Genomic DNA, 25,190 nt, shown 5'->3' on the forward strand with positions numbered 1-25,190 from the left:
CGCCCTGAAAGCCAAGATTGACTTCCCGCTCCTCCCCGGCTCGGGTGGCGAACCTATTTGGGCTCGTCCGCGAAAACTGATGGATCCTGATAGATTCCGACAAGCCTTGCGGAACCCTGCTCCTCCTGGTGACTCATTAGATGACCTCGTTGAGGACTGGAATAACCGGCTCTTGGCAGCCATTGATGAGATTGCGCCTAAGCGCCCTCTGCGACCCCGTCGAAACCGGGCCCCTTGGTTTACTGAGGAGCTCCGGAAAATGAAGCGGGATCTCAGACGACTAGAGCGAGTATGGCGACGGACTCGTGACGGAGCCTCAAGAACATCTTATAGGACACTTATGAAAGCCTATGAGTCGGCTATGAAAGCTGCTAAGAAATCTTACTTTGCAGCTTCCATTGCATCCGCTAGCTCTCGCCCGGCACAACTTTTTAGAATAATTAGGTCAATAACGTCCTTAGGAGGACAACCAAATTTAAGCACAAATTCGACCCACAGCTGTGAGGCATTCGCGAGTTTTTTTGCGGAGAAAGTCCTGTTGCTCCGCCGTGACCTCCCTGCCAATTTAGATACAGTGACTGAACTGGAGGCCCCTCGACTGACTTCAGGTCCAGTGTTGGACCATTTCGATCGGATACTCCCTACTGATGTGGATAGATTCCTCCAAGTTAGTAGGCCCACCACCTGCCTCCTTGATCTGTGCCCGTCTTGGCTGATTAGGGAGTGTCCAGATGTGCGGACCCCCCTGGTTGAAATTATCAATTTGTCTCTTGACATGGGGACATTTCCAGGGGAACTGAAGGAAGCAGTGGTGTGTCCACTCTTAAAAAAAACTTCATTAGATCCCTTAGACCTATCCAATTACCGCCCAGTTTCAAATCTTCCATACCTAGGTAAGGTAATTGAGAGAGCGGTTGCTGAGCAGCTTGGTAGGTTTCTGCAGGAAACATCGGCATTAGATCCATTTCAGTCCGGTTTCCGTCCTGGTTTTGGGACGGAGACGGCTCTGGTTGCCTTAACAGACGATCTCCGTAGACAACTGGATCGAGGTGGGTCAGGACTGCTGATCCTTTTAGATTTGTCAGCAGCCTTTGACATGGTCGATCATGATCTTCTGGACCACCGCCTCGCAGACGTGGGGATACAGGGCATAGCCCGTAACTGGTTGTGCTCTTTTATCTCTGGTCGGGGACAGAGGGTGGCACTAGGGAGGGAAATGTCGTCGCGCCACTCCTTGGTGTGTGGAGTGCCGCAGGGCGCAATTCTCTCCCCGATGCTTTTTAACATCTTTATGCGCCCCCTTGCCCAGATTATCCGGAGCTTTGGGCTGGGCTGTCACCAATATGCTGATGACACTCAGCTCTATCTGCTGATGGATGGCCACACTGACTCGGCCCCGAACACACTGACCAGATGCTTGGAAGCTGTGGCTGGATGGTTTCGTGGGAGCCGATTGAAACTAAATCCTTCAAATACAGAGGTCCTATGGCTAGGTCGGGATGGCATGGGGATGAGGGACCAACTCCCTTCTCTTGCGGGGGCCCAATTAGTGCCATTGCCTTCCGTTTAGAGTTTGGGTGTAATCCTTGATGCCTCCCTTTCCATGGAGGCGCAAGTTACAGCAACAGCCAAGGCGACATTTTTCCACCTTCGCCGCATCAAGCAGTTGGTCCCTTACCTTTCCCGCCCCGACCAGGCCACGGTGATCCATGCGACGGTCATCTCCAGGCTTGACTACTGTAATTCGCTCTATGCGGGGCTGCCCTTGAAGCTGTCCCAGAAACTCCAGCAGGTACAGAATGCTGCAGCGAGGCTCCTCACGGGGTCTCTGCCATGGGAGCATATTCACCCAGTGCTTTTCAAGCTGCACTGGCTCCCGGTGGAGTACAGGGTCAGATTTAAGGTGCTGCTTTTGACCTTTAAAGCCCTTCACGGCCTAGGACCCTCGTACCTACGGGACCGCCTCTCCTGGTATGCCCCACGGAGAGCCTCAAGGTCCATAAATAATAACACCCTAGTGGTCCCAGGCCCTAAAGAAGTTAGATTGGCTTCAACCAGAGCCAGGGCCTTTTCAACTCTGGCTCCGGCCTGGTGGAACGCTCTGCCTCATGAGACCAGGGCCCTGCAGGATCTGATTTCTTTCCGCAGGGCATGTAAGACAGAGTTGTTCCGCCTGGCCTTTGGCTTGGAGCCAATTTGATTCCCCCTCTCTCTCTCTCTCTCTCTCTCTCTCTCTCTCTTCCCTCTTTCTTTCTTTTCCTTCTCCTCCTGCGATGAGGCTACATTTTAATATTTTAATGTTCCATTATTTTAATGTTGTATTTTATTTTTGTTTTTAAGTTGTAATCATTCATCTTGTTTTTATTATTGCTTGTAAGCCGCTCTGAGCCCGGCCTTGGCTAGGGAGGGTGGGGTGTAAATAAAAAATTATTATTATTATTATTATTATTACAAAATAAATAAATGGTGCCAGTACTGTGTGCCCCCAGAAAAAGACCTTTGTCAATAACCCAAAATCGAATAAGGTAAAAGACAGCAAAATTTGCCTGATGCTATTTCTTTTTTCTTTTTTCTTTTTAATTTTGCATTGTTACATTCAATTACACCTTTTATCATTCTTTACAATACATGCTATCAACATATATATTACTGTCTATTCGTTTTTCTGATTTATACCATTGTGACTTCGCTCCATCCATGCTCAGCTTTCAATATTATTCATTACTATAATATTGTGTTAAGGAAAATTATTTACATATTCCCCATTAGTCACTTTTCTTCTTTTAACCTTAATTTTACAAACTTCAGTCAATGCATACCAATACATTTGTTTTGAAACAATGTTTTGTCATGTATTCTTCCGCACATTCCCATTCTTTCTTTAATTTTTGATTTGATTGGAATCTTGTAGCTGCTGTCATTTTAGCCAGATCTATCAATTCACAAAGCTTGTTTTGCCACTCCACTACTGAGGGAATGGTGTCCCTTTTCCAGTTTTTGGCTAATGGTAGACTGGCAGCAGCTGTGGCACATAAAAACACATTTTTCCTGTCACCAGGGATGTCTTTTGAGACTAAGCCTAGTAGAAACGCTTCTGGCTTTTTCTCAAATGATGTTCTAAACATCTTTTTTAGTTCTTTGTGAATGTTACTCCAGATTTTTTTTATTTTCCCACATCCCCACCATACATGATACATTGTTCCCTCCATCTCTTGACATCTCCGACACAAATTTGATTTTAGTTTGTATGTATTTTTTTAAAATAAATATTTATTAAAGTTTTTTGATACAAATACCCAAATAATAAACAACATTGCTTATATCAAAACGTGGTTTCATCACTTCTTTGGACTCCCTCACGTCTCCCGCTCCCACTTACATCGTTAAAAAATTTTTCCAAGCAAATTATCAACTTGTTTACAATCTTGTATCCACTCATTTAAATACAATCTAACGATTCTCCAAAAGGTTTGTATTTTCTTTAACCTCACTTATAATCAAATTCAATCTAATTTAGTGGTGGCCAATTATTTATAATCTAGCATCCTTCTTAACATTCCAACAAATTACAATGTTTTTGTAAGTACATCTTAAATTTCTTCCAGTCTTCCTCAATCCTCTCTTCTCCCAGGTCTCGGATTCTGCCAGTCATCTCGGCCAGTTGCATATAGTCCATCAGCTGCATCTGCCACTCTTCCAGTGTGGGTAGATCTTGCGTTTTCCAGTTCTTGGCGATAAGTATCCTTGCTGCCGTTGTTGCGTACAGAAAAAATGTTCGGTCCTTCTTTAGCACCTTCTGGCCGACAATACCCAGAAGGAAGGCCTCTGGTTTCTTAGTGAAGGTATACTTAAATACCTTTTTCAACTCATTATATATCATTTCCCAGAAGGCCTTCACTTTAGGGCAAGTCCACCAGAGATGAAAGAATGTTCCTTCATTTTCCTTACATTTCCAACATTTATTGTCAGACGAATGGTATATTTTGGCAAGTTTAACTGGGGTCATGTACCACCTATACATCATTTTCATTACATTTTCCTTCAGAGCATTACATGCAGTGAAGTTCAACCCAGTGGTCCACAACCTTTCCCAGTCCTCAAACATAATGTTATGCCCAATATCCTGTGCCCATTTTATCATAGCCGATTTAACCGTTTCGTCTTGTGTATTCCATTTTAACAGCAAGTTGTACATTCTAGATAGTACCTTAGTCTTTGGTTCTAGCAATTCTGTTTCCAATTTCGATTTCTCCACCTGGAACCCTAACTTTCTGTCATTTTTAAAAACTTCTTTAATCTGAGCGTAATGTAACCAGTCACACACTTTATCCTTCATTTTCTCCAAACTCTGCAATTTCCAATTGTCTCCATCTTTTTCTAATATTTCCCAATATTTTGGCCATTTGGCCTCCATATTGGGTCTTTTTCGGGCCTTAGCTTCCAGAGGCGAAAGCCACCTCGGAGTCTTGTTTTCCAATAAGTCTTTATATTTTATCCAGACATTAAATACTGCTTTCCTGACAATATGGTTCTTAAAGGCCTTGTTGATCTTGACTTTGTCATACCATAAGTATGCATGCCAACCAAAAGCATTGTTAAAACCTTCCAAGTCCAACACGTCAGTGTCTTCAAGAAGTAGCCAGTCTTTTAGCCAGCAGAAAGCTGCGGCTTCATAGTACAGTTTTAAGTCTGTACTAGCCCCCTCTTTCTTTCGCATCAGTTAATATCTTAAACTTAATTCTGGGCTTTTTGCCCTGCCAGACAAATTTAGAAATATCTCTTTGCCACTTCCGGAAGCACTCCGTCTTGTCCACAATTTGCAATGTTTGAAACAAAAACAACATCTTAGGCAATACATTCATCTTAATAGCAGCAATTCGGCCTAGCAAAGAAAGCTTCAATTTTGACCAACTGTCCAAGTCTCTCTTAATTTCAGACCAACATTTTTCATAATTATCCTTAAATAGACTCAGATTTTTTGCTGTTATGTTTACCCCTAGGTACTTTACTTTTTTAACCACAGTTAGTTCTGTTTCTCTCTGAAACCGTTCTGACTCTGTATCTGTCAAGTTTTTCCCCAGCACCTTGGTTTTCTGTTTATTTAGTTTAAATCCCGCCACCCGACCAAAGTCTTGAATAAGTTGTAATACTCTTTTTGTACTAGATTCTGGCTCCTGCAAGGTCAAAACTAGGTCATCTGCAAAAGCTTTAAGTTTATATTGTTTCGCTCCGACCTGAATCCCTTGCACCGACCGGTCCCCTCTAATCCTATTCAAAAGCACCTCCAGGACCGAAATGAATAGCAGAGGGGAAATCGGGCAGCCTTGTCGTGTACCTTTTTCAATTTTAAACTCTTCTGTAACCACATTGTTAACTATCAATTTTGCCTTCTGCTCTGAATATATTGCATCAATCCCATTCTCAAAACCCCGTCCCACTCCCATTTCTTTTAAATTTCCCTTCATAAATTTCCAAGAGATATTATCAAAGGCCTTCTCCGCGTCTATGAAAATTAGGACTGCTTTTATGTTTATGTCTGTTTGCAAAAGTTCCAAAATGTCAATAATGTTTCTTGTATTAGCAAACATGTGTCTACCTGGGAGAAAGCCTGCCTGATATTTATGGATTACTTCATTTAGAACTTTTTAAAATCTTCTTGCCAGAACGTCTGCAAATATTTTGTAATCCACATTTAAAAGGGAGATGGGACGATAGTTCTTAAGTTGTGTCTTTTCAGATTCCGATTTGGGTATCAATGTGATGAAAGCTTCTTTCCACGATTCCGGCGCCCTCTTCCCCTCTATAATTTCATTGCTGACCTCCATCAGTGGTTGTATCAGATAGTCTTTTAATGTCTTGTAATACTTGGAGGGGGACGCAGGTGGCGCTGTGGGTTAAAGCCTCAGCACCTAGGACTTGCCGATCGAAAGGTCGGCGGTTCGAATCCCTGCGGCGGGGTGCGCTCCCGCTGCTCGGTCCCAGCGCCTGCCAACCTAGCAGTTCGAAAGCACCTCCGGGTGCAAGTAGATAAATAGGGACCGCTTACCAGCGGGAAGGTAAACGGCGTTTCTGTGTGCGGCTCTGGCTCGCCAGATGCAGCTTTGTCATGCTGGCCACGTGACCCGGAAGTGTCTCCGGACAGCGCTGGCCCCCGGCCTCTTAAGTGAGATGGGTGCACAACCCCAGAGTCTGTCAAGACTGGCCCGTACGGGCAGGGGTACCTTTACCTAATACTTGGAGGTCAACCCGTCTGGTCCTGGAGATTTGCCCAATTGCATGTTCTGAATGGCTTGTTCAATCTCTTGTCGTGTTATTTTACTACTCAGGAGTGATCTATTTTCTTGTGAGAGTTTTTTAAGTCCATTTTTTCCCAAGAATTGTTTAATCTCTACTTCATCCTGCGGCCCTTGAGTGTATAATTTTTTAAAATATTTCTGAAAACATTTTCTAATCTCCACGGGGTTCTGGATGTTTCTTCCTTCAATTTCCAAATTCGTAACTGTATTTAATTTTTGTCTCTTCTTCAACTGCCACGCTAGCAGTTTCCCACATTTGTTTGCCGATTCAAAGGTTTTTTGTTTCATTAATTTAATCTTCCACTCTATTTCCTGATTTATCAGTTTAGAATATTGTGCTTGATGAAGTTTAATTTCTCTCAGAATCGGCTGTGACTTCGGATTTAATCTTAACTTCTTTTCTAATTCTTTGATTTTCTCCAAAATCTTGTCTTTCCTCTCATTTTGTGTCCTTTTCTTTACAGCATTCTGTTGTATCAAGAACCCCCTCATCACAGCTTTGCTTGCGTCCCAAATAGTTCTTTTTTCCACCGTAGTGTTCATGTTTATCTCAAAGTAGTCCTTCAGAGTTTTTTGGGTCTTCTTAATGATCTCCTGATCTCTAAACAAGTTGTCATTCATCTTCCATCTAAAGGAACCGGTTGGTAATAGTGTCATATCCATTTTCAATGCATTATGGTCGGAGCAGGTCTTTGGGCAGATTTCCACCTTTCTGACCTTGGCTGCCAGACCTCTAGTTATCCATATTTGGTCGATTCTTGTCCAAGTCAGCTGGGCTTCAGAGAAAAATGTTCCTTCTCTTCCCAAGGGGTTTCTCACTCTCCAGATGTAAATCCAATCCATATTGTCTGTCATTTCAAAGAAGGTCTTTGGTAGTCTTCCGTCTTTTGTGACGTTTTGGCTTTGTGACTTATCCATGTTAGTTGATACGACCCCATTCATGTCTCCCATCATAATGATGTTGTTATAGTCCAGATAGTCCGGCATAATCTCATGCAACTTCTTGTAAAATTCCGATTTACCTTCATTCGGAGCATAAATTCCTAATATCAGGATTTTCTCTCCTTGATGTTGTATTTCGATTGCCAAAATTCTTCCATGTTCATCTTTAAATAGAAATTTGGGTGAAAGACTCTCTTTTGCATATATCACCACGCCTCTCTTCTTTACTGTGTCCGAAGATATAAATTCCTGGCCGAGCCTTTTGTTTATTAATACTTTTCTGTGGAGCCTAGTCACATGTGTTTCTTGTAAACAAATAATGTCCAATTGTTCCTTTTTTAATATGTGAAAAATTTTCCTCCTTTTTCCCAGAATGTTACAGCCATTTATGTTCCAACTTAAAAGTTGCAGAGACATCCTGAATAAATCTGGTTATTTTCCTTGGGGTGGTACTTTGTTCTCCGGGTCTTTAGAGTCCAATGGTGCAGGTACCCCTGGTGGTTCAGGCCCCGCGGGTAGTTCAAGTCCTTTATGAAGGTCCTCTCCGTATGCAGTCAGAAACTTATCTCTATCTTCCAATGTTCTAATTTTGATCTTCTTCCCTCTGCAAGTAAAAGATAATCCTTGGGGAAAGTCCCACCTGAAGATGATTGAGTTGCTCCTCAACAATTTTACTAATTCCAAATAATCAGATCTAAGGTCCAACAGTTGTTTAGGGATGTCCCTGTAAATTTCAATTCTTTTGTCCGAAATGTCCAGTGACTTTCCGTATTGCAGGCCCAAAATCTTGTCCCTTTCCTCCTTTGATCTCAACGTAATCAAACAGTCTCTGGGCTTCTCTTTTTTTATAAGTCTTCCAAGCCTGAAAGCTGATACAATTTTAAAGTCTTTTTCCTCTAGGTTCCAAAATTTGGAGAATTCTTTAGTCAGAAACTCAGCTAGGTTGCTTTCTTCCACTTCTGGTATCGATCTTATCCTTAAGTTGGTCTCCCTGTTCCGAAGTTCTATCATAGAAAGATAGGTCTGATGTTCACCTACTTGTTTACTGAGTGGTCTTACCTCTTTTTCCAACTCTCCCAGTCTTTGGCTGGTATCCTCAACCAGTTTCTGATTTTCACCTGCAGCCTCCTTCAGTTCTCCAATTGCTTGAGTATTCTGTGCAACTTGTCCAGATAGTCTATTTAAACATTCTGTATTTTGGTCAATTTTGGCTGTTTGCTGATCAACTTTTCTGTCCAAAGACTCCAATTTTTCAAGAATTCTCTCTAAAATAGAGCCAGTTGCTCCTGAGGCCATATCTTCCAATTGTAATTCCTCAGTTTCTCCCTCCCCTGCCCGTGGCAGAGAAGCAGCTTCTTCCTCCGAGGGCAGAGTAGGCACAGATGATCTACGTGCCTGAGAGGCTGCGGTTAGAGTTGTTAAAGTTGTTTGTCTAGTTCTTGGTCCCTTTTTTCTAGCGCCACTCATTCCAAAGTTATCTAAAAGTCAAGGTCAAGCAGAGTTGTTTCCATGAGAAAACAACGGCCCAGATGGTGGCAGTCAAACAGGAGGCCGGGAAAAGGAAAGTAAAACAATGTCACTGCTGTAAATCCCAAATCCTCTAGGGGGAGCTTAAAATGTCTTTAGGGAAGAGATCAATTCCAATAAAGTTAGTAAAATCTAATTTAATGTCCAGGAACCTTCAATAAAGTGGATTTTGCAGAGTTAGTATTTAAAAAGTCACAATGTTTCAGACAGTGCTTACTGGTATTCCAAGAGGTGCTTCAAAGTATCCAGTTCAAACTCCCTCAGATTGTTTCAAAGTTTAAGTTCAAAGTATCCAACCCTGCAGACTGGCTGCTCAGTTACTCAGGCAGTTCCAGCACCTGGGTTTTTTGCTTAAGTTGTAATCCAAATAGAAGAAAGGTAACACAGTCCAAATGAAAGTCATAAAAACAATTGCTTAAAATCTTTATTCTGCTTAGAAGTAATTTCCATGGATGCCCAGATCAGTTAAGTAAAAGTTCACTCTTTGCCTCCACTCCTCCAGCTCTTTACTTTCAAGTTCAGTGTTAGCGGAAGACGGACTTCCTGTTTTTTGTCACTCCGCTTTCAGCCAAATTCAATGTTTTTGAGTCTCCAAATTTTGTAAAGTCCTTATTTACTCACGGGTTGTTGTTTTCCGAATCAGCAGTTTCAGGAAGAGAGGTCAGCGCTCACCGGCAACAGCAACGCGGCTTCGCTCCGTTGACCGCGAAACGACCCACAGCGCCGCTACCCCCTCCGCGATCCGGAGCCCCTTACGGGGTTCCTTCAACGTTTTGGAGGTAGCTCCTGGCGCCCGCCGGGTCCCGAGACCACAGGCTTCTGCCGCCTGTGGTTTTTCAAAGTGGGTCTCTGCTTCGCCGCAGCGGACGACCCTTTCTCAGCGGAGCTTCCCTCTCCCGGTTAGAAGAGGGCAGCCATTGCCATTCGCGCCGCCTCCGGAAGTCTTTAGTTTGTATATTTTGGCTAGTCTGACGGAAGTCATGTACAGTGGTGCCTCGCAAGACGAAATTAATTTGTTCCACGAGTTGCTTCGTCTTGCAATTTTTTCGTCTTGCGAAGCGTGGATTCCCTGGGTATTAACGGCTTTAAGAAAAAGGAAGCAAACCCGCAAGACGTTTTCGTCTTGCGAAGCAAGCTGATAGGGAAATTCGTCTTGCGAAGCAACTCAAGAAACGGAAAACCCTTTCGTCTTGCACGTTTTTCGTCTAGCGAGGCATTCGTCTTGCGAGGTACCACTGTACCACCTACATGACTTCAGTACGTGCCTGATGCTATTTCTAGCCACCTGTTGCAACTCCCCATTTCTAAAGCCACTTCTATTCTGCAGCCTTCTTTTCAACCCATTTTTCACCATCACCTCCTTTTTCATACCTGCTCCTCTTCTCTTCTCTCCTTTCCTGACATCTCCATTGGCACACAGACCACCCCCATGGTACCCTCCAAGCCACCCTCTGCTGTAGCAGCATCGGGAAAGGCACACTTGATACTTACAGAATGTTCAGAGGTGTCTCTGGGAAGAAGCAGGGAAAACTCTTTCCAGTAAGTGGCTATTTATGTTGGGGCACTGTCTCCTTCATTAAACACAACTGACTAAGCCAAGAACAACAAATATTGACTATGGCTTGCATTGCTGGATACCATCATCATCAATCTTTTTTATGGTCCAGAGACCCAACAAATCATTACCAAGCAATACACAATTCATACAGCCTACCTCCAGGTTAAACAAGCATTTTGTTCAGAATATGGGGATCGTTGGTTCTTGCAACCACCGATAAAAACTTTGCCACTGCTAATCTTCCAGCATTTGTCCTGTCTTCCGATAGGAACCTGACATAGTGAGCCTCTGATTTTCCCGGGAAAGGTACCAGCAATGGTAATAACAGTTCAGCCCTTGCTTGCTCATGTTTTCCACAGTGCAATAAAATATGTTTTATGGAATCGATGTCTTGAGCACACAAGCAAAGTCTGTCCTGTTAGGGAACTCCTCTCAACCTGCCATCCAACACTGCAGAAGGAAAGACATTTAGTCTGGCTTTGGTGAAAAGCCTCCAATAATTTGGTACTGTCTGATTTTTAATGTAAGATGTTAACTTAAAGACATGCCCATATTGTACTCCGACTGCCAGCAGACTAAAGAATGCGTGTGATCGAGATCGCAAGTCACTGTGTGCATTATCCCATAATCTTTGCTTTAACGTCTTTAGGGCGCCTTCATAACCTAGGTAATACAGTTGGGAGGGGGTGACAGACCAATAGAGGTGGCTTTTTTAGCCATAGTTTTCTGCCATTTGCTGGCAAATTCCTCATTGGTCAGTTGTTGGTACAAACCCTTCCCTAGATCAAACACTGAAATCCTGAGCCAATGTTTTAGGGCAGCCCACCATGCTTTAGTTGAAATTGGGCATTCACCAGCTTCTAACAGAAGTATGGAGTTGGGGACACAGTTGGGTACCTGCAACAGAGATCGTAGAAATTTTGCCTGAAAGCCATCTAGTTTTGGCAGGTCCCCATTATGCCAGACATTTGCAGCGTACAGGACTTGGGAAACGGGCTTTGCGTTGAAAACCCTTAAGGCTGCTGGAACATATTTGCCTCCCTTTGTGAAAAAGAATCTGAGTATGGCTAGCTTTGTGATCTCCGCCTTTTGAAGGGAGGTTTGCCAGTGGTGCTTCCAAGATCCTGTATGATGAATTGTGAGCTCTAGATAACTGAATTATTTGATCTGTTCAAGGTTATGGCCATCCAGCACCCATTTAGACCGGGAGAAGCTTCTTTCGAAAACTATAATTTTAGATTTTTCATAATTAATGGATAAACCATTTCCAGAACAGTAATCAGAAAATTTCCTCAGCAGATAATTCAAACCTGGTCTGGAACGTGAGATGATGGCCGTGTCATCCACATATAACAACAAGGGGTTCCTACTTATTCCTATTTTTGGAAGGTGTCCATTAAGCTCACTTCTAGGTCATTTAAGAATAGACAAAACAATGTGGGGGCCAAAATGCACCCCTGTCTCACCCCCCATGTGATCTCGATACTGTTCAGTAACTGTCCCTGCTGACTTTGGTTCCATTGTACAGGGCTTTTATAAGAAAGAGGAGTCTTTTGTCCTGCAAAATCAAATTTAATTTGAACCATAGCTGGGATGTGGGGATGGAGTCAAACGCTGATTTCAGATCCATGGAGGCCACAAAGAGTTTACCCTATAGAGGCCTGGTATACCTCTCAGCTAGGAAGGAGAGCATTAGACAGTGGTCTGATGTTGAATGGTTCTCATGAGAGGCTGCCTGGGCTTCAGATACTATATTATGTTCATTTAGAAAAGTTGTCAGTTTGCTACTGAGGAATCGGACATACAGCTTTCCAATTATTGAAAGCAGGCTAATTGGCCTATAATTGGAGGATACATTTGGGTGGCCTCTCTTAAAGATTGCGGCTACCAAAGCATGTTTCCAGCTATATAGTACTTTACTACCATAAAAAGTGCTGCCAGAAGCGGAGCCCACCAGTGCTGGTTTGATGTAATCAGTTCCCCTGGGATAAAGTTTTCCCCGGAGCCTTTCCGCTCTTCAGATTCCCAATTAATGTATGGACTTCCTCCACAGTATCCGGCCTCCAATGAGGGAGCAGTGGCAATTCTGCCCTGTCATCATCCTGGAAGCTGGAAGGGAGGTTTGGATTTTCCATAAATATATTTCTGAAGTGGTTCTCCCAAACCTGAGCTGGAATGGCACAGCTGGGGGGATGAATAATTGCCAAAAGAGTTTAGTTTCATTGTTTAGTGAGGCATTCAATAGCAGGGACCAGGAATTTTGTTCGGACTGCCTTTTTTTATGAGGCCAAAAGGGCTTTATACTCTTTTTTGATTTTGAAATAAGATGTAGGTAAGTAATTTAGTCCAGCGTTTCTATAGGCCGATTAAGCGTTATAATATATATAATATAATATATCAGATTTCTCCTCCTTCTCCAATGCTAACTGCATTCTTCGCAAAGCAACTGGTACTGAATCATCTGCTCTAGAAAATTATGTGTCAGAGGTGGAGAAGGTGCCCTAAAGACGTTAAAGCAAAGATTATGGGATAATGCACACAGTGACTTGCGATCTCGATCACACGCATTCTTTAGTCTGCTGGCAGTCGGAGTACAATATGGGCATGTCTTTAAGTTAACATCTTACATTAAAAATCAGACAGTACCAAATTATTGGAGGCTTTTCACCAAAGCCAGACTAAATGTCTTTCCTTCTGCAGTGTTGGATGGCAGGTTGAGAGGAGTTCCCTAACAGGACAGACTTTGCTTGTGTGCTCAAGACATCGATTCCATAAAACATATTTTATTGCACTGTGGAAAACATGAGCAAGCAAGGGCTGAACTGTTATTACCATTGCTGGTACCTTTCCCGGGAAAATCAGAGGCTCACTATGTCAGGTTCCTATCGGAAGACAGGACAAATGCTGGAAGATTAGCAGTGGCAAAGTTTTTATCGGTGGTTGCAAGAACCAACGATCCCTATATTCTGTTTTTGTTGTTTTTTTTAAAGATATTTATTAAAGTTTTCAAAAAATTATATAAAATAGAAAAAACAAAAAAAACAGAAAAGGCAATAAGACATACATACAAAACACATACAATAACAAGTATAATTTCAATCCCTTATATTCACAAAACTTACTTTCCCGACCTCCTCATACCTCGCCTTCCTGTATTCCAATCTCTAATTAAATCAATTCAGCAAATCCTTCCCCTAATTTCTATTTAATTTTTGATCTTTCTTTTCTTAATTACCTAATCATTACAGCTAAAAAACCCTTAATTTCTAAATCAACATCGTTCTAACATTCAATAATCTTACAGTGTTTCTTAAGATAGTCCTTAAATTTCTTCCAATCTTCTTCCGCTGTCTCTTTTCCCTGGTCTCGGATTCTGCCGGTCATTTCTGCCAGTCCCATATAGTCTATAACCTTCATCTGCCATTCTTCCACGGTGGGTAAATCTTCTGTCTTCCAATACTTTGCATTGAGTGTTCTTGCTGCTGTTGTAGCATACATAAAAAATGTTCTATCCTTCTTTGACACCAAATGGCCAACCATGCCCAGGAGAAAGGCCTCTGGTTTCTTCAGGAAGGTATATTTAAATACCTTTTTTCATTTCATTATAAATCATCTCTCAGAAAGTCTTAATCCTTGGGCATGTCCACCAAAGGTAAAAGAATGTACCTTCAGTTTCTTTACATTTCCAACACTTATTATCAGGCAAGTGGTAAATGTTTTCAAGCTTGACTGGAGTCATGTACCACCTATAAATAATTTTCATAATATTTTCTTTTAGGGCATTGCATGCCGTAAATTTAATACCGGTGGTCCACAACCGTTCCCAGTCCTCAAACATAATATTATGACCAATATCTTGTGCCCACTTGATCATAGCTGATTTAACTATTTCATCCTGTGTATTCCATTCCAACAGCAAGTTATACATTTTTGACAAATTCTTAGTTTTGGGTTCTAACAGTTCTGTTTCCAATTTTGATTTTTCCACCTGGAAACCAATTTTCCTGTCTAACTTATAAATCTCCATTATTTGATAATAATGAAGCCAATCTCACACTTTATCTTTCAATTTCTCGTAACTCTGCAATTTCAATTTATCCCCTTCTTGTTCCAAAATCTCCCAGTATTTCGGCCATTTAGATTCCATATTGAGTTTTTTTACAGCCTTTGCCTCCATTGGGGACAACCACCTTGGAGTTTTGTTTTCCAGCAAATCTTTATACTTGACCCAGACATTGTACAATGCTTCCCTGACAATATGGTTTTTAAAAGCTTTATGAGCTTTAACCTTGTCGTACCACAGATATGCATGCCACCCAAAAGTATTATTAAATCCTTCTAGGTCCAAAATGTCTGTATTCTCCAGAAGTAGCCAGTCTTTCAGCCAGCAGAAAGCTGCTGCTTCATAATATAATTTAAGGTCTGGCAGGGCAAATCCACCCCTTTCCTTTGCATCAGTTAATATCTTAAATTTTATTCTGGGCTTCTTGCCCTGCCAGACAAATTTAGAAATATATTTCTGCCACTTCTTGAAACAGTCCATCTTGTCAACTATTTGCAATGTTTGGAATAAAAATAACAGTCTAGGCAATACATTCATCTTTATAACTGCAATTCGCCCCAACAAGGAAAGCTTCAAATTTGACCAAATTTCCAAATCTTTTTTCACTTCTGTCCAACATTTCTCAGAATTATCTTTAAACAAATTCACATTTTTAGCTGTCATGTTAATCCCCAAATATTTCACTTTCTTAACCACAGTTAAACCTGTCTCATTCTGAAACCTCTCCCTTTCAATAGGTGTTAAATTTTTCTCCAATACCTTAGTTTTTAACTTATTCAGTTTAAATCCTGCTACTTGACCAAACTCTTGAATTAATTCTAAAACCCTTTTAGTACTAGATTCTGGCTCTTGTAATGTAAGAACAAGATCATCTGCAAACGCTCTCAATTTGTACTGTTTGGCTCCGATCTGTATACCTTTAACCAACTGGACTCTTCTAATCATATTCAGCAAAACCTCCAGGACTGATATAAAAAGTAGTGGGGAGATTGGGCACCCCTGATGTGTCCCTTTTTCTATGTAAAATTCTTCCATAACCACATTATTTACAATTAGCTTTGTTTTTTGTTCAGAGTATATTGCACTTATACCATTTTCAAACCCTTGGCTTACCCCCATCCCCTGGAGATTTTTCCTCATAAAACTCCAAGAAATATTGTCAAAGGCTTTCTCTGCGTCCACAAAGATCAAAACTGCTTTAGTGTTTATGTTCACTTCTAATTTTTCCAAAATAACAATTATATTCCTTACGTTATCTGACAAATGTCTTCTTGGGAGAAAGCCCGCTTGGTCTCTATGAATCTCCTCCATCAAAACTTTTTTCAATCTCTTAGCCAAAATGTCAGCAAAGATTTTGTAATCCACATTTAATAACGAGATAGGGCGGTAGTTCTTAAGTTGGGTCTTTTCAGTCTCTGTCTTTGGTATAAGTGTAATGTATTCTCTTTCCACGATTCTGGTGCTCTTTTCCCCTCCAAAATTTCATTGCAGACTGCTTTCAAAGGTTGTAACAACCACTCCTTCAAAGCTTTATAGTATCTGGAAGTCAGCCCATCCGGTCCCGGGGACTTGCCCAGTTGCATGTTTTGAATGGCACCTTCTATCTCCTGGTCAGATATTTTACAGTTCAACCTTAATTTACTTTCTTCTTTTGTAATCCATTTGTCTTCAAAAAACAGTCAATGTCCATTTCATTCTGGGGCCCTTGTGCATATAATTGTTTAAAGTACTTCTGGAAGCAATTTCTAATCACATTTGGCTTATAAATGTTCTTTCCTTCCACTTCTAAATTTGTGACCGTATTTAGTTTTAATCTTTTCCTCATTTGCCAAGCCAATAATTTTCCACATTTGTCTGCTGATTCAAATGTCTTTTGTCTCATCTGTTTAATTTTCCATTCTATTTCTTGGTTCATCAGTTCCATATATTGTGTTTGGTATAATTTAATTTCTCTCAGAATCTCTTGAGATTTTGGTTTTAATCTTAATTTCCTTTCCCCTTCTTTTATCTTCTCCAAAATCCTATCTTTTTTCTCATTTTGGCTTCTCTTTTTTATTGCGTTTTGTTGTATCAAAAGTCCTCACATAACGACTTTACTTGCGTCCCAGATTACTCTTTTTTCAACATTGGTGTTCATGTTTATTTCAAAATAGTCTCTCAAGGTTTTTTGGGCCTTTTTAAAAACTTCTTCATCTCTAAATAAGGTGTCATTCATCCTGAAGGAGCCAGTTGTTATTTGCTTCATCTCCATTTTTACTGCGTTGTGGTCGGAGCAAGTTTTTGGGCAGATTGCCACTTTCTTTATCTTTGGTGCCATTCCTCTAGTAACCCAAATTTGGTCAATTCTGGTCCATGTCATCTTGGCTTCAGAAAAGAAGGTTCCCTCTCTTTCAAGAGGATTCTTTGTTCTCCAGATATCAATTAAGTCCATATTGTCAGTCATTTCAAAAAAAGTTTTTGGTAATCTTCCATCTTTGGTAATTATCTCTTTGTGCTTTGTCCATATTTGTAGATACTACTCCAACGATCCCTATATTCTGAACAAAATGCTTGTTTAACCTGGAGGTAGGCTGTATGAACTGTGTATTGCTTGGTAATGATTTGTTGGGTCTCTGGACCATAAAAAAGATTGATGATGATGGTATCCAGCAATGCAAGCCATAGTCAATATTTGTTGTTCTTGGCTTAGTCAGTTGTGTTTAATGAAGGAGACAGTGCCCCAACATAAATAGCCACTTACTGGAAAGAGTTTTCCCTGCTTCTTCCCAGAGACACCTCTGAACATTCTGTAAGTATCAAGCATGCCTTTCCTGATGCTGCTACAGCAGAGGGTGGCTTGGAGGGTACCATGGGGGTGGTCTGTGTGCCAATGGAGATGTCAGGAAAGGAGAGAGGAGAAGAGAAGAGAAGAGAAGAGAAGAGAAGAGAAGAGAAGAGAAGAGAAGAGAAGAGGAGCAGGTATGAAAAAGGAGGTGATGGTGAAAAATGGGTTGAAAAGGAGGCTGCAGAATAGAAGCAGCTTTAGAAATGGGGAGTTGCAACGGGTGGTTAGAAATAGCATCAGGCACATACTGAAGTCATGTAGGTGGTACATGACTTCCGTCAGACTAGCCAAAATATACAAACTAAAATCAAATTTGTGTTGGAGATGTCAAGAGGTGGAGGGAACGATGTATCATGTATGGTGGGGATGTGGGAAAATAAAAACATTCTGGAGTAACATTCACAAAGAACTAAAAAAGATGTTTAGGACATCATTTGAGAAAAAGCCAGAAGCGTTTCTACTAGGCTTAGTCTCAAAAGACATCCCCGGTGATACGAAAAATGTGTTTTTATGTGCCACAGCTGTTGCCAGACTACCATTAGTCAAAAACTGGAAAGGGGACACCATTCCCTCAGTAGCAGAGTGGCAAAACAAGCTTTGTGAATTGATAGATCTGGCTAAAATGACAGCAGCTACAAGATTCCAATCAAATCAAAAATTAAAGAAAGAATGGGAATGTACGGAAGAATACATGACAAAATATTGTTTCAGAACAAATGTATTGATATGCATTGACTGAAGTTCGTAAAGTTAAGGTTAAAAGAAGAAAAGTGACTAATGGGGAATATGTAAATAATTTTCCTTAACACAATCTTATAGTAATGAGTAATATTGAAAGCTGAGCATTGATGGAGCGAAGTCACAATGGTATAAATCAAAAAGACGAATAGACAGTAATTGTAAAGAATGATAAAAGGTGTAACTGAATGTAACAATGCAAAATTAAAATGAAAGATAAAATGAAAAAAGAAATAGCATCAGGCAAATTTTGCTGTCTTTTACCTTATTCCATTTTGGGTCATTGACAAAGGTCTTTTTCTGGGGGCACACAGTACTGGCACCATTTATTTATTTTTTAATTGTTAAATGTTTGGAACTTCCTATAGCAACTTCATGATGATTCTTCAGGATGACTGCTGACACGTTTGTTTCTTTTTTTTAAAAAAAAGAGACATTGGTTTTAACAAAGATCACTTTGTCCCTAATATTCTGCCCAAAGGGGGGAAAAGTGGGTTTTTAAAAATTTTCTGCCAGAATGCCAGACAATAGCTGAAATGCAAGCCAGAGTCCTCCGCACAACAGTACCAGAGAAGCTTAAGAGACCGTAAAGGACAAAAGCAACAAATAAAGATTGTCTGCCATGTTAATATAAAATAGACCTAAACACAATGCCAACATCCTTCATTGTATAGTTGCAATGATAATTTGTAAATGTGATCCCCTCCCCCCAGAGAACTTCCAGAGGAACACAATGCCTCACATCTACCTGTCTTTGCTTCTGGCTGGGCTCTGTGCTTTTGCCCACTGTCACCATACTCTTGACCACAAGGAGGACCATGACAATTCTCCTCTTGCTGAAGGTGACAGAGATTTGCCTTCTGTGAAGCTAGTCCATTTCTACTACAACCTTCGTTCGGAGGTGAGAAGAACATTTTCTCTTTTTTTATAATATTTTATTCATTTTCAAATACAAATTTATACGACCTTTATCAGAATTTATCACATAATCTTTTTTTTTACTTCCCTCAGTTTCTCTGCCAATCTTCCGTTTTATTTATTTGTTTACACATTTTCTAATTTTAATATTGCCTTTAAAATATACCCTCCCCAGCCTTATTCCCTTTTTTGCAATATTCCTCATATTTTCACAGAACATCTTGAAAACCTACAAGCGTTGTCTGTTCATCACATATATTTTTCAGATAATCTGTAAATTTTCCCCAGTCCTCGATGAACTTCTGGTCTTGCAAATATCGGATCTTCCCTGTTAGTTTATCCAGTTCTGCCAAGTCCGTATATTTTGATCTCAATTCTTCAACCGTCGGTAATTCTTCCTGTTTCCATTTTTGGGCCAGGAGTATTCTCGCCGCTGTTACTGCGTACTGGAAAAGTTTACAGTCTTTTTTACATATTTCATTTCCTACAATTCCTAAAAGAAAAGCCTCCGGTTTCTTAACAAATGTATATTTTAACATCTTTTTCAATTCATTATAAATCATTTCCCAGAAGCCTTTCACTTTCTTACATTCCCACCACATATGATAAAATGTCCCTTCTTTTTCTTTACACTTCCAACACTAATAATAATAATAATAATAATAATAATAATAATAATAATATATTATATATAATAATAATTATTATTATTACATGTTTTATACATTTTTGTAAGTTTTACTGGTGTACTATACCATCTATATACCATTTTCATAACACTTTCCTTTAATGCAGTACATGCCGTAAATCTTAATCTTTCATTCCATAGTTTTATCCAATCATCCAATTGTATATTATATCCAAAATCCCTGGCCCAATGTACCATCACTGATTTAACTTCGTCATCTTTTGTATACAATTCCAGCAACAATTTATACATTTTTGATAACATTTTATAGTCGTTACTTAGTACTTCTGTTTGAAATTTTGAATCCAATTCCACATAACCGCACTCTTTACAATCCTTTTTAATCATTTCATTAACCTGATAATAATGCAATAATAATAAAGGAGACTTCTATGTGGATGAGGAAACAAAGGTGAAAGTCCCTATGATGAACAAAGTCAGCTGGTTTGAGACTTACCATGTTAAGATCCTGTCCTGCAAGGTTGTGAAGCTCCCTTACAAGAGCAACGTTTCAGCATTATTTATTCTTCCTGAATAGAATAGATCAAGCAGACCTCTCTGAAATTCCTGGGAAGCGTGAGCTGAAGATTTCCAAGGTAGGCTTCTCAAAATTCTACAGGTTGATCTATATTTTCTTACATCCTCCATTTTCCACCAGAGGTACCCTCTTGTCTGAATTATGTTCAAATGAACATAATTTGGGGTCATTGAACCACAATCCCATCTTTCATGGAGAGGAGGAGCCTAAATATTTGCTATTCCAGCTCGGATGATTAAGAGGCACCAAAAACCCATGTCTCCCTCTACTATAGCCTAATGGCATGAGTGGTGCTTGATGACAGTTGAGGGGGGAGTTCCCGACAGAACTGATGGAGAGACTCTTAAGCCCCAGCTCTCCCTCTTCCCTTGGTCATGCTATCTGGGGCTGATGGGATCTAAAAACATCGGGGGGGGGCACAGAATTTTCAAGAGCAGATGATTCGGTACCAGTTGCTTTGCGAAGACTGCAGTTAGCATTGGAGAAGGAGGAGAAATCTGATATATTAAAGAAATGTTCGTATTTATAGCATAATCAGCCTGGAATGGGGATCTTGCTTCTCATCAACAGTAAGGGAGAGAGACAAGAACTGGGAAAAAAATAATTATGGAGAAGATTGACATCAAGATTTTCAGAAAATTCCATCAGTTCCTTGAGGCTGACTGATACAAAAATATGATGCTTAGAACTGGTTAGAGGAACCAGATCAATATTTAATCAGATTGAGAAACGACCACATGATGTTGTTTCTTAAGACATTTAGTGGATTTATTTGTTTTAAAGGCCTAGATTTTCTCATGATAAAACCCCGAGTCAGACACCATCTTGCACTAATTTTGGTTGTATTTCTTTGTATTTCTTTGCAGGCTATTCACAAAGCTTATGTAAATGTCTACGAGAATGGCAATGAAGCTGCAGCTACTACTGCCACTAAAATTGTTCCTAGATCCCTTCCTCGTGTATTTGCTTACAATCACCCCTTTTTGTTGGTGATTCTTCAGGAGGATACTTCATCTGAAAAGTCATGAATCCTACTGAGGCATGATTTCTCAACTTGTGTTGCGGCACAGAAAACATGGAGTTTCCAATATGAAGCATGATTGATAAGATGCTGTCAGGACTGCCTCTAGGTCCCAGCTCACAGAGGACCAACGCCCGGTTGATGTAATGTACAAAAGTCTTTATTGAAGTTTAGTTTCCATTTCAAACCCCAGAGCGCGCAGCCCTACGTCTAGACTCTAGATCGGCGAAGTCCCCTCTGAGTCACTATCCCTTCTGCACCAGTTCAAGATCCTAGCCCGGCTCCACCTCCTGCGCTGTTCCTTCCTCCTCTGGGTCCTTCTGCCCCCTGGGGTTTCCTCCTTCCTGGACTCTTCTGATGCTGACCCCCCTGAGTCTTGCCCTTCCTTCCGGCGGGCTTTAGGACCTGGCTCCCTATCCGGGCTCCCTGCTGTGCCGCTCGCCTGTACATTTGAACTTGGCGCGCGCGCCCAGCCGGTAACCTTCCTCCTGACCGTTTCCCCGCTCTCCGATGTGGGCGTGGTCAAACCTGACTCATCTCCTCTCGCTGGTGGTGAGAACACTGGTCCCGATTCCTGGGACTCCCCCTCCCTACTGCGCTCTGGTGGGGAAGCTGGTCCTGATTTCCAACTGCTGCTCAGGGAGTCCCCGCTGGCCCCTTCCTCCTGGGGTTTTCCCCCTGGAGCCCCCCTTGCCCTGGCCATCGGCGCTCCCTTCTGTGAATCTTCCGATTCGCTGGAGAGGCTCGTGGAATGACTCTGGCCACTGTCACTGCCTCCACCCCACTCGGATTCCTCCTCCTCACTCTCCATTTGCTCCCCCTCCTGTGTCTCTGCTCCTGAACCCCTGAAAGATGCTTTTAGGTATCAGAGTGATTACTGTCACATGTTCCCAAATTGAACAAATAAAACACTGATTGAGTTGTCTGCAAAATCACTTGGCGTTTTCTTTCTTTTCTCACAGTCTTAAAAAATATGCTGTTTATTTCATGTGTGCTCTCTAGCGTTGACTCCATGATCATTTGGGGGGGGTGTAGACCCCTGTGCCATTTGAAAGATCAGGTTAACAGTATTTTATTATTATGTCTCATGCAGGTGTAGTATCCACAAGTAGCCAACAGTTGCAGGGAGAAGGTCAGAATAAGCTGAGGCTTTCAGGAGAGGTTACAAATAATAAAAAAGGTTTATTTGACTATGCCCAAAGCAAGAGGAAGAACAAGCAATTAGCAGGTCCTCAGTGTGGAGAACAAGCAGAAATTATATTCGGTGTTAGGGTGAAGGCAGAACTGCTCAACACATACTTGGCCTCTGTCTTCACTGAAAAGAAAAGCAGTGCCCAACCTGGTGATAACGGGGGGGGGGGGTAATAATCCATAGAGGGAGCTGCAGTCTAAGACAGGGAAAAAATATGGTAATGGAACTTCAAATGAATTCAAATCTGCAGGGCCTGATGAGCTATATCCAAGAGCCTCTGTCTATAATCTTGGAGAATTCTTGGAGAAAAGGTGAGGTCTTTGTAGTCTGGAGGAGGGCAAATGTTTTCCCCATCTTCAAAAGGGGAGGGGGAGAAGACATTGGCAGTGACCTTGACTTCAAGGTCCTAGAATAGATAATTTAACAATCTGCCTGTGAGCACTTAGAAAAGAATGCTGTGATTACCAAGACCCAGCCTGGTTTTCTCAAACAAATCTCTGTATATTGTGTCTCTTGTCATATGTCTTAGGCACGTTCATTTTATCCTACAGTGCTTTGGCTTCCTTGGATTGCTGTTAAATGCCCCTGCAGTTTCATTGCCTAGTTGCCATCCTTCCCATTTAAAGTGTCATAAACATTTTCACTCTTATCGCTATTGGATGTCAGATACGCAGGCAGGCATCGGAGTTTCCCCTCTCTACTTCCGTTGCTCCCTTTTAAGGTGGAACGGAAATATCCTAACATCCTCCACCTTTCCGTGTAACCTATAGTACCTGTGGTTCAACCCAATTGCAACCTCTGTACGTAAACCTTAAGTTGTTCTCTGTTAACAACCTTAGACAACAGATCAGCAGGAATTTCATTTCCAGGCATGTAGGACACCTGAATGAGTCCTTTCTGAATACACTCTCTTGCACGATGTAGCTTAATCTGCAAGTACTTGGTTCTTTGCTTGCAACTCTCTGAGTTCAGCAAAGCCAAACAGGATCTATTGTCTTGATACACTTGTATAGGACATTTCACAGAAACTCTGATGTCCTTAAACAGTTGCATCAACCATTCACAATCTATGAGTGAAAATGACAGAGCATTGAGTTCTGCTTCACAGGAACGTAGGCTTACAGTCGTCTGCTTTTTGCACAACCAGTCAAACAGACAGTGGTTGTACATGTAGCATACTCCAGAAGTGCTTGTACCATCCGTGGTGTCACTTCCAAAACTAGCATCTGCAAAGATTTCAAGACCTCCAGTCTTCTGAATGGTGAAGCTCAGCCTGTAGTGCAAAGTCCCTTTCAAATAGCGAGCTATGCACTTCAGAGCTTTCCAATCCTGAACAGTAGGATTGTTAGCATGTCTGCTAAGCAGGTTAGTGCTTACAGCTATATCAGGTCTTGAACATCTAGCAATGAAATTCAGCTTGCCTAGAATGCATCTGTACAGCGTAGTGTCAGAAAACGCTTCAGCAGTACTATCTTCCTGGTAACCTGTCACCATCGGTGTGTCTGCTGGGTTTGCATCAACCAAATTCAACCTGGTTAATGCATCAGCAATTTTCTGTGTTTGGTGTATCAGAAAATTACCTGCTTGGTCCCTCTCCACCTGCAGAGAAAGATAGTTGGATACCTCACCAAGATCCTTCATGTCAAAGTGCTCCTTCAGTTGAGCTAGGGTGCTTTGGTAAAAAGCGTGATTCTTCCAAAACATCAGAAGATCGTCAACAAAATATAAACAATACAGTTTGTTTTGCCCCTCCTCCTTGACAAACACACACGGATCAGCTTTGCCCTGGTGAAAACCTAGAGAAAGCAATGTCTCAGTGAGTTTTGTGTTCCAACACCTGGCACTCTGCTTGAGACCATATAAGGATTTCTGCAGTTTACAGACCATTCCCTTCTGTATCTGCATTCCATCAGGTGGAAGCATGTACAGCTCCTCCCCCAAAATCCCTTACAAAAAAGCTGTATTAATGTCATGATGGGAAACATGCAGTTTCTCCTCTGCAGCTATCTTGAGCATCAGCCAAATGCTCTCATATTTGACGGTGGGTGAGTAGGTCTCGTGGTAATCCTGTCCTGGTACCTGTGAAAAACCTCTGGCAACCAATCTGGCTTTGTGTCTGACAACCTTGCCGTTCTGGTCTGTCTTGGCCTTGAAGACCCATTTGCTGCCAACCAGTCTCATTTCTGGGACTACCGGTACCAGCTCCCAAGTTTCCTATTCAAGGAATCAACTTTAGCCTTCATGGCATTTAGCCAGGGCTCAGCATCTTTAGAGGTTAACTCCTGAACCTCTTTGAAGCTTGAAGGTTCCCACACCTTCTCTGAGCTACTAAGAACAGCAGTTGCCGTCTTAGCAAACTCATCAGCAAATCTCTTTGGAGGTCTGCCTTTGGTCACCCTTTCAGACCTGCGAACCAGACGCAAGTCTTCTAGACTCATCTCCTCCTTCTTAGGAGAAAAGTGGCCAACGGTGAACAGTGGTTCTTCCAGTTCATTGTCAGACACATCGGATGGTCTGATTGAGGCCTTTGCGCTCTTGTAGTCTGCTGTGTCATCACTGTCGCTGACACCAGCAGCAGCGCCACCAACTGAACTGGAATCCAAACTCTGATCATCATCATCATCATCCTCAGCTTCCTCAACATCATGTGCCTTTTTCACACCACCTTCATCCTCCTCTGGGTAACTCTGGAAAATTCCCACATTTTCCCCCCACTTAGGATTGTACTCAACACTCTTGGTGAACTTAATGGACTTAGAGTTAGTCATCCATACCCTGTATGCACCTTTTTCGTACCCCATGAACAAACCATGTGCCCCACGCTTCCCAAGCTTGTTGCTTTGTGGGGTGTGTACCCACATGTCAGAACCAAAGATTTTCATGTG

The 25,190-nt window shown here is 41.6% G+C and overlaps 1 protein-coding gene across 2 annotated transcripts in view; it reads right to left on the reverse strand.

The window, feature by feature from the left end:
• LOC310842607 (kallistatin-like) overlaps positions 1 to 25,190 on the reverse strand; it is a 121,998-nt gene that overhangs the window by 51,604 nt on the left and 45,204 nt on the right. Inside the window, exon 1 of one of the 2 annotated variants that reach the window (XM_083734666.1) lies at positions 10,257 to 10,287. The exons of the other annotated variant lie outside the window; for it this stretch is intronic. The gene's annotated coding sequence lies outside the window, so the exon portion shown is untranslated. Of the gene's footprint in view, positions 1 to 10,256; positions 10,288 to 25,190 lie in introns of those variants that run through there. 2 annotated transcript variants of the gene reach the window in all.

This window comes from Podarcis gaigeae (genome assembly GCF_964106915.1).
Source record: "Podarcis gaigeae genome assembly, chromosome: 1".
Classification (NCBI taxonomy): Eukaryota; Metazoa; Chordata; class Lepidosauria; order Squamata; family Lacertidae; genus Podarcis; species Podarcis gaigeae.